Genomic DNA, 11002 nt, shown 5'->3' on the forward strand with positions numbered 1-11002 from the left:
GACACTTTGCCAGCGACCCGGCCTGCCCTCTGAACCGAAGAAACGGGGCCGGCGGGCCCCCGCCCCGGCAGCTGACAGCCGCCGCCTTGGGGGGAGGAGAAGAGGAAGAGGAGGCCCTCGACCAAGAGAACACTGAGTGGGAGCCGGCAGCCATGTCCCTGGTCTGCCTGGGTAGCCGAGAGATGGTACCCTGCACCCCCATCCCAACCAACACCCAGAAGTACCGGCAGCAGGTCACGGTCAACGGACAACGGGCCGAAGCCCTTCGCGACACAGGCGCCAGTATCACTGCTGTCCGCTGCCACCTGGTGACCCCTGAACAGATTCTACCGAATGTGCTGTGCCCCGTACGGATGGCCGACATCAGTGAAAGCCTATGCCAGATGGCCCTGGTCCCCTTCGAGTGGGGAGGGGTGACGGGCCTGCTGAAGGTGACATTGCGCGACGACGCCCCGGTCGACTGCCTCCTGGGGAACGACTTGGAAAGTTCCCCCTGGGCTCAAGTAGAGCGACGAGAGCACCTCCGAATGTTGGGACTGGCTGATTGGGCCTGCGCCATCACCCGGTCCATGACCGCCCAGGCCCCCCGCTCATCCTCGACCTCCGGGACCGCCCAGCCCGAGGGGCTCACACCCCCTCCCACCAGCAGCGAGGAGGAGGCGGACACCGACCCTGGGCCCAGCGAATCCTCCCCCGAAGAGATGGCTCCTCCGAGCGCCCTACCAGAGCTGGCGCAATGGCAACACGAAGGGGGCCCCACCCGAGAGCAGTTCCAGCAAGAGCAACAGTCCTGTCCCTCTCTCGAAGTGGTCCGACAACAGGCGACTGCGCAAGCCAACGGTGACCAGACCGGCACCCACTGGATCTACTGGGCCGAGGGCCTGTTGTACAGTGAACAGAAAGTAGCAGAACTCGGGGCCAGCCGCGTGTTGGTGGTCCCCCTCCGCTTCCGGGAGTTCCTTCTCAACCTGGCCCATGATGTACCCCTCGCCGGACACTTGGGGCAAGACAAAACGTACAGTCGTCTGGTGACCCACTTCTACTGGCCCCGGATGCGGAGAGATGTGGACAACCACTGCCGGTCCTGCCAGACCTGCCAAGCCAGCGGAAAGACGGGGGGTCGGGTCAAGGCCCCCCTCCAGCCCTTTCCCGCCGTCAGCACCCCGTTCGAATGGGTCGGAATCGACATCGTGGGACCCCTGGACCCCAAACCGCCCTGGGCCACCGCTTCATCCTGGTCCTCGTGGACCACGCCACCAGGTACCCGGAGGCGGTCCCGCTAAGAACTATAATGGCCCCTGTGGTAGGCCGGGCCTTGATGGGGATCTTCTCCCGAGTGGGATTCCCCAGCGAAGTGGTGAGCGACCGCGGCACGAACTTTATCTCCAGGTACATGCGGTCCCTGTGGCAACAGTGCGGGGTCACATACAAGTTCACGACCCCCTATCACCCTCAGGGGAACGGACTGGTTGAGCGGTTCAACCGAACATTAAAAGGGATGATCCAGGGCCTGGAAGAACCCCTCAGGCGGAAATGGGATGTCCTGCTGCCCTGCCTCCTGTTTGCCTATCGGGAGGTCCCGCAGAAGTCCCTGGGGTTCAGCCCGTTTGAACTATTGTATGGACACCCGGTCCGCGGACCGCTCAGCCTGGTCAAGGAGGGCTGGGAGATGAAGCCCCGAGGCGCCCCTCCTGACGTCTACCGATACCTCCTGACCCTCCGAAACCAGACCCGCAAGTTCCGAGCCATGGCCGAAGCCAACCTCGAGGCCAGCCAGGAGGACATGAAGCGGTGGTACGATCGCAACACCTCTACTGTAGAATTCGAGCCAGGTCAGAAAGTATGGGTCATGGCCCCGGTCGAACCCGGCGCCCTCCAGGACAAGTGGACCGGGCCCTTCAAGGTGGTGGAGAAGAAAAGTCCCGTCACCTACCTGGTCGATCTGGAGTCCCCCCGGAACCCCCTCCGGGTCCTACATGCGAACAGGCTAAAACCCCACTTCGCCCGGACCGAACTGAGCCTGCTGCTGGCGACCGACGAGGGGGGCGAGGACGACTCCGAGCCCTTGCCCGACCTCTTGCAATCCGACATTCACGATGGATCGATCGAAGGGGTCCAACTCGCCTCGTCCCTGACCCCGGAACAGCGCAACGACTGCCAGCGATTACTGCGGGACTACGCAGCCCTCTTCTCTCTCACCCCGGGGGTGACCCACTGGTGCGTCCACGACGTCGACACCGGGGAGAGCCCCCCCATACGACACAGAGCCTACCGGGTGCCTGACCGAGTGCGGGCCTGCATCCAGGCCGAAGTAGCGAAGATGCTGGCCCTGGGGGTCATCGAGCCTTCCGACAGCCCGTGGGCCAGCCCTGTCGTCCTGGTGCCCAAGGCCGCAGCTCCCGGTCACCCCCCGGAGTTGCGATTCTGCGTGGACTACCGAGCCCTGAATGCCGTAACCAAGACAGACGCACACCCGATACCCCGGGCCGACGAACTCATCGACCGCCTAGGGGCCGCTCGCTACTTGAGCACGCTGGACCTCACCGCCGGGTACTGGCAAATCCAGCTCACCCCCGGCGCCCAAGAAAGATCCGCCTTTTCGACTCCGGATGGGCATTACCACTTTCGGGTGATGCCCTTCGGAATGAAGAACGCCCCGGCCACCTTCCAAAGACTGGTGAACAAGGTTTTGGCCGGGCTTGAGGCCTTCAGCGCGGCCTACTTAGATGACATTGCCGTGTACAGCAACCACTGGGCCGAGCACCTCCTCCACCTGAAGGCCGTCCTGGCCGCCCTCCAGCGGCCGGGCTCACAATCAAGGCCAGCAAATGCCAGATCGGCCACGGATCCGTGACCTACCTGGGCCATCAAGTGGGGAGCGGGCAGGTGGCCCCTCTCCAAGCGAAGATAGATGCCATCCAGACCTGGGAACCCCCCACTACCCAGACCGCTGTCCGGGCCTTCCTGGGCCTCACCGGATACTACCGGCGGTTTATCCGGGACTATGGGAGCATTGTTGGCCCCCTCACAGAGTTAACGTCCAAAAAGCAGCCCAAGAAGGTACACTGGACACCCCGCTGCCAAACAGCCTTCGACACCCTAAAAACGGCCATGTGTACGGCTCCGGTGCTGCAGGCCCCGGACTACCAGAAGGAGTTCGTGGTACAGACGGACGCCTCCGAGTATGGGATCGGGGCCGTCCTCTCCCAAGCCGACGAAAAGGGGCTCGACCGACCAGTGGCCTTCATCAGCCGACGACTACTGCCCCGAGAGCAACGCTGGAGCACTATTGAGCGCGAGGCCTTCGCTGTGGTGTGGGCCCTCAAGAAGCTCCGGCCCTACCTCTTTGGCGCCCACTTCCGGGTCCAGACCGACCACCGGCCCTTGCAATGGTTAATGCGAATGCGGGGCGAGAACCCCAAGCTGCTGCGATGGTCCATCTCGCTGCAAGGGATGGACTTTGACGTCGAACACCGGCCCGGCAATGACCACGCCAACGCCGACGGCCTGTCCCGCTTCTTCCGCCTTGACGAGGAGAATCCCCAAGGAGATGGGTGACTCTCCATGCCTTCGGCTGGGGGGGACGCCTGTTGGACCCGGCCTCGTGGCGTGGTCCTTAACCCCCTGGATTGTGCCCGTTCCCCGCCCCGGCCGTCACGGGCCACCCGTCTGAACTGCACCAAGGCCCTTCACCCGGAGCTGCACGAGGTCGCATACTCCTCGTGGCTCCGCCATCTTGTTGGCATCCACGTCACACCGTGCACCAGCCGGCGCGACCCCGCTCAACCCGGCCTCGACCCCAGCGAAGCCCCGACATCGAGGCACCACGAACTGGCCAGGGGGTGCCGCAGGAACCATTCATCGCCCCCGGCGGAGGACGGTATCGATGGGACCCCCAACTGTCCTCCCCTCTCGAGGTGTGATCGCCCTGCAACTCCCATGGGCCTGGCGCCTCTCCTGCTGGGCGTCTGGCCACCTCCACCCGGCCACTCCGCCCCCTCGGGCGCATAGGTCCGGACATCAAAGGGCTCCAGACCTATATCTGGGGCGACCCCACCACAGCTCGGAGTTGTATCCCGGAGTCGAGAGCCCTGCTGATTGAATCGCGGCTGACCCTACGGAGAAGAACTCTTGTCTGAACCATCACAAGCCCTGCTGACTGCGTCGCGGCTCCTTCTTGTGAACCCTTTCTGAACCACCTGGAACATCGGAGCCCTGCTGACGCTGTCGCGGCCCAACCTCGCTGAAACCTTCCTCGGAGCCCTGCTGACGACGTCGCGGCTCGAGCTGAGCAGAAACCATCTTGAGAGCCCTGCTGATTGAATCGCGGCTCTCCACGAACTGTACGCCAGAGCCCTGCTGACGCCGTCGCGGCTCGACCCCTCCGAGATCCGGAGGTCCTCCAGCTTGAGGATAAGAACTGGGCCCCAGGTACCCTCGTACCGCATTCCTGCCAAAGACTGTCCCGCTACCCCAAACCCTTCCAAAGAGACACTGAGACTTTTGGTGGATCCCTTGATCCCTTCGTGTAAATATTGACCTCGTAACCTTTTTATTGCTGATAAAGAATTGCTTGTCACAAGACAACCTCCTTGAGTCCGGTGTGGTGGTGTTACTGTGCTAGTACGTGATAGGAGAAGGATCTCTCAGGAGACTTCTCGGCAGCGCTCGGCTACTTCGTGCAGTGAGAGGGCCCCCCTTGGTGGTCTCACCGACTCCTCGGGGTCCGCCTTCCAACAGGCAGTAATACGGGCAATATTTACAGAGGGATCGAGGGATCCTATCAGAGTCTCAATGTTCGTTAAGAGGATAGGGTAGCGGGACAGTCTTAGTACCCACCAGGTACGGGGGGGCTCTGTGCCAGACCTTGGATGCTGGTCTCAGAGCGGCTTAGACGTGGAGAGCCGCGACGGTGTCTGCAGGGCTCGGATGGTAGTTCCTCTTAGGTCGAGCCGCGACACGGTCAGCAGGGCTCTGGTGGTAGGTCCGCTTCGGTCGAGCCGCGACGAGGTCAGCTGGGCTCAGGTGGTAAGGTTCAACAAGGTCGGGCCGCGACAGCGTCAGCAGGGCCCCAAAGGTTCGTGAAGGTCTTTAAGCACGGTGGAGCCGCGACGTCGTCAGCAGGGCTCAAGTGGTGGTTCAGGGTGAGTCTCCTTCCGTAGGGTCAGCCGCGATCCGATCAGCAGGGCTCTTGACTCCAGGATACAACTACTGCCCTGTTGTCGGGTCGCCCCAGATATAGGACGGGAGCCCTTTGATGTCCGGACCCTTGCGCCCGGAGGGGGCGGAGAGGCCGGGTAGGGAGCGGCCAGACGCCCAGCAGGAGAGGCGCCAGGCCCCAGAGAGCTGTGGGGCGGTCACACCCAGGTGTGGAGAGACGGTTGGGGGTCCCATCGATACTGCCCTCCGCCGGGGGTGGGAAGGGCTCACGTGGTATCCCCCGGGCCAGGGGTTGGCGTCTCGATGTCGGGCCTCGCTGGGACCGAGGCCGGGTAGAGCAGGGTTATACAGATGGTCACGTGGAGTGACGTGCAATCCAAGATGGAGGAGTCCCGATGTGCATGGGACCTCGTGCGGCTTAGCGCGGGGAAACAGGACCACGCCACGAGGCCGGCTCCCACACTCATCCTCTGATTCCCTCACTACCACCCTCCAACAGCACCTCTCCGTTCTCCAAAGGCCCTCCTCCTTATGACCTCCTCCTTGGATTCCCTCACTGCCACCCTCATACAGTGCCCCTCACAATCTCTCCATAGCCCCCCCTCATGACCTCCTCCTCAGACTCCCTCACTACCACCCTCCACCAGTGCCCCTCATCTCTCTGTATCTCCCACTCTCCCCCCATGACCTCCTCCGTGGATTCACAAATTGCCATGTTCCACCAGTGCCCCTCATCGGTCCATAGCCTCTCCCCCTATTAACCTCCTCCTCGGATTCCCTAATTGCCACCCTCCAACAGTGTCCTTCATCTCTCTGTAGCCCCTCTCTCATATTCGATTTCATTTGTTGTATAGCGCTACTCATAGTGTAGGGTGTCACAGTACTTACATCATGCACACATTATGCAGAGACAATGACTCATACAAGTATGTAAATCAGCCTATAGGGAATGTCACATAAGCCAATGAGGATTACAAGGTGTAGGAATCACATGTCATCCATACTGGTGGGCAGTATGTTTTAAGAGGGTTTGGTCTGGAGAAGCACAGACGCAGGATTTAAAGTATACCCCAGTGGTTGCCCGGTTGGCTTTACTGATTAAAATGTATATCTGCCAAAAAAACTCTTTATAGCAACATAAGAGTAATGAAAGACTGGGGAAATTCTAACTATATTGCAACAAAAAAAAATTAAGCTCTAATTATACCATTCAGGTTTGTATTCAGCTCTTTGATGTCAGTTCATAGGTCACTGTCCTATTTTAGGATTGTATCTTCTGTACTGCAAGGAACCCAATGAGCTATCCACATAAAATACAGTTTATCTACATTTAAAAATTAGGAACAGACAAAATATTGCTCTCCAGCAGACTCATTAATCACCAGAGTTATCCAGACATTTTAGTAGTTGCGTCTTGCATCCGTCATGATAACGATAAAACGATATAAATTAAATATACACAGCATACACAAAGTATGTGTCTTGCTGGGCCCTCACTGATTTTTAACATATTAACTAATATACACACATCCTCGAAGCATACACGAAGTATGTATCTAGCTGGACCTTTGCAGATTATAGAAGAAACGGAACAATAGCCACACACTCTCTTACCTGCTCCGTTCAAACTCTGTGTCACAGCCGGATCTGATAAACAGCTGAAGGGGTCAGGAAAGGTGAGTCTGGGTCAACAAACTCCTTTTCGCCAGGGCTGAAAAGAAGGATATATTTATTTTATTATTTATTATTTATTTATTTATTTATGAAGCTTGTAAAGCGCACGGCTACCCCCCGAGGGGATGTCCCGGCGCTGTAGACTGCAGACTTGAAAGAGAAGCAATTTTACGGGATGGTGAACAGCCAGGTTTTCAATTTATTACGAAAAAGAGATTCTGAAGGAATAAACCTAAGATCTAGTGGTAGGCTGTTCCAGAGTTTAGCCGTCATTACGGTGAATGCTCTACCGCCCATTCTGGAGCGGCGAAAGTGAGGAACAGTAAGGAGACGTAGGTTGTTCGACCGCAAGGATCTGACCGATTGGGATAGCACAAGTCTCTTTCTCAAGTAACCCGGGCCTGACCCATTAAGGGCCCGAAAAGCAAGAGTCAGCATCTTGAACTGAATGCGACGGGAGATGGGAAGCCAGTGTAACTTCTTACGGTAGGATGCAACCGACTGACGGTAGGGGATATTACCTATCAGTCTCGCCGCCGCATTCTGAACGATCTGAAGACGTTCAATTTGGTACAAGGGGGCACCGGCATAGAGACTGTTGGCATAATCCAGATGTGACGTAATCAGGGCGTGGATGACAGTTCTACGGGCATCCAAAGGAAGGTACGGAAAGATCTTTCTAATCATACGCAGTTTCCCGAAGCAGGCTGCCGTGACCGTATTAATTTGAGCTTTACAGGAAAGAGCTTTGTCGAATTGAAAGCCCAGATTACGAGCTGTTTGGACAGGAGTGGGAGGGGGGTTAAGCACAGTCGGCCACCACAGAGTGGCAGGTAGAGTAGTTTTCTGATTAAAAAATAAGACCTCCGTCTTATCGGTGTTGAGCCTGAGATGATTAGAAGTCATCCAGGAGCATATATTGCCAAGACAATGGCGAAAACTGGCGAAGCTGGAGTCAGAGTGATCTCTAAAGGAAAACATAAGCTGAGTATCATCAGCATAAGAGATCACTCTGACCCCCCAGGACTCCACCACCTCGGCCAAAGGGGCAAGATACACGTTGAAAAACAGAGGGCTCAGCGCAGAGCCCTGAGGCACACCACAGAGGAGGGGTTTACCCTCTGATTCGAACGGTTTGAGAAGAACCTTCTGAGTTCGTCCTGTAAGAAAGGAGGCAATCCAAGATAGAGCGGCGCCACCCAATCCAATCTGCCTCAGACGATCCAATAGAATTTCGTGGGACACCGTATCAAAAGCGGCGGATAGGTCGAGGAGGACCAACATGGCCTCCTCGCCCCTATCCACACACTCCCGGATCGTCTCAGAGACCTCTAATAGAGCAGTCTCAGTACTTAAACCAGTTCTAAATCCTGACTGTGAGTCATGAAGCAGTGAATTGGCTTCTAAATAATCTGCCAATTGTAACTGCACAGCCTTTTCCAGGACTTTCGCCGGTTTGGGGAGGAGAGAGATGGGGCGATAATATCAAAATTGCGCCGGGTCCGCATCCACTTTCTTCAGAATGTGGAATAACATGGCCTCCTTCCAAACAGTCGGGAACTGGCCCGTGCGCAATGATGAATTCGAAATAGAGAGAAATGGTCTGACCAACAGGGGAGCCAAGTTGCCCATGACCTTAGCAGGGACCGGGTCTAGAGGGGAGCCAGACTTGCACTGGGTAAGCAGATTAAGTGCAGCCTCAGTAGTAAGCTCTTTAAAAGCCACCAATGACGATCTTGCAGAGTCACTGGCACAGGAGATATGGGAGGTCAGCACAGTAGGAAAAGAAGACGTAATGTTGTCAATTTTGTCTTGAAAGTACACCGACAAACCATTACATAAAGCCTGGCTAGAGGAATTCTGAGGCACCATAGCGGGGGCTTAACAAAGTCCTTTACAATATTGAAGAGAGTTTTAGAGAAGTTATCTGCATTCTTGATTTGTAGAGCAAAGAAATCTCTCATCGTGGATTTTTTAATTTTAAAAAGTTTTTTAAAGCAGACTTGTAGATAGTTTTAGCCTCTAGATCATAAGTTTGCCTCCATTTACGTTCTAATTTTTTGCAGCGACTCTTTTCCTCACGTAGGGCAGGGGAGAACCAAAGGGCAGAAGGTCGAGATCTAGCGGAGGTGATAAGTTGTAGGGGTGCGATGGCGTTGATGGCAAGCAGTAGAGCAGAATTGAGCTGAGCCACGCTAGCGTCAATATCTTTAGACAGTGAGTCTGGTTGATATGAGAAAAAGGGATCTAAGGCAGTACAGGTAACTTTATGCCATTTGCTCCCGTACTCCCTACCAAGCACCACCGGACCAGGTGCCGAGGGAGGCGTGAGGTCAAAAGAGAGAAAGTAGTGGTCTGACCAGGTGAGAGGGAGGGAGGGATGTACTGTAATACCAGGATGGTTAGAGAATATTAGATCAAGAGTATGGCCCGCTACGTGAGTCGGGCCCTGAACTAATTGGGTCAGGTTTAAGCCCTGCAAAGTGTCTAATAGTTGAGTAGCCTGGGAGCAGGAAGAGTTTTCAGCATGTAGGTTGAAATCACCAAGCACTATAAAGTGCGGATATTTAAGGGAAAGATCCGCTATCTGGTGTACCAGTAGCGTAAGGGAGGGGGCTGAAGCGTTGGGGGGGTTATACACTAAAATACCAGCTAAAATAACAGCAGCCGAGTCTGCAGTAGGACAGTAGGCACAGATTATCTGGTGCCAAAGAGGATTTCTCCCCTTCGCCATGCCCCTGTACCTGCACGAGTGGGATGGGACACAACCCTCCTTTCTAAAAGGAGATGCGTGATTGGGTGTGCCTGTGAGAAAGAGCCCAGGCCCAATCACACAACTCCTAGAAAAATAAGAAAAATAATGCCCAGTACAAAGAAACTGACCCTTTTCTGCTCTCATGTCAATTACCTATATTATCAAGTATGTTCAAGTACTCTTCAGTCCTGGAACTGGCAGACAAACTCTGAAAAATGCTTCCAAGAGATAGAGCATTCTTTCCACAAGTTGAGAAGCTACTGCAGATTCTTTTGGTTATTCCAGTAACTTCTTGTGAGGCTGAGAGAAGTGTCAGTGGTCTCAGTCGACTTAAAACTTGGCTAAGATCAACTATGTCCTAGAAAAGAATCAATCATGTTGTCATATGCAACATACATAAAGAAATGATGGACTCAGTTGACCCACAGACAATAGTGAAATTGTTTTTCCTCTGCATTGAACAGCGCAAGAAATGATTTCGCTTTTCAAATTAAAGTTCATACTGTTAATATAGATTTGTGCAGCAAGAAAACTTAATTTCTAATTAATCCAACTGCATTTTGAGGTTTACCAATGTCGCTAAGAGCATTTAGTTTGTTCTTCCTTTTTTTTTCGTCCCCTCTGTTGTTCGCTTGGGGCATGAAGATGCAAGATTCATAAACAGGTTTTTTTCACATTTGGTCTAATTGCTTTGTGAATGTAAATAACAATAAAGCATACTTGCAAACTATGACTACATGCCTGCCTTTCTCAATATTTCACTTCAAAACTATGCAATTGTTTTCATTTAACATGGTGTATGGTTCTCACACAATGGGCGATTTGTATAGAATCACTGGAAAGTCTGCAAAGTTGTCCCTGTCCCCCACAGAAATGTATTGTCTCCTGGATTTAGGTGGAGATGGTCCGATTACAAATGTTTAGTTGATTTTTGTCCTTGGGAAAGCAATTTTGCAAGGTAGTTTTTGTTTTGTTTTATGATATGAAAGTACTTTGCTAACACATGTATATTTTAGTACGTGGTGCCATAAAGACTGCAGACTGCAAACTTTCTTTTCACACAATATGTTTAAATAGCTCATGCTTCTCTCTACCATTATACTTTTATATGCACTCTGTGTGCAGGAGCAGGAGAATACTTGACCAAGGAACCACTGCAGTAAGGAAGGGGCGTAGGAGGCGTGTCCTTCCCATCACCATCAGGCGATAAAGCACAGGCGGTGCCCCCGCTGCATGGGATGTTCACCGGCTGTGCCCGGGAAAAAGGAGGACCTTTCTGCACCGTCATTGCCAGGAGCAGGCAGGGCAGGGCCACCACCCCTGGCCACAACTCAGGGAATTGACCCAGATCTACTGAGGGTAACATTTTAAGGAGAGTTAACTTGTATACTAACTTGTAAATGTAATTTCTTG

The sequence above is a fragment of the Triturus cristatus genome, chromosome 3_1 (assembly GCF_964204655.1).
Source record: "Triturus cristatus chromosome 3_1, aTriCri1.1, whole genome shotgun sequence".
Classification (NCBI taxonomy): Eukaryota; Metazoa; Chordata; class Amphibia; order Caudata; family Salamandridae; genus Triturus; species Triturus cristatus.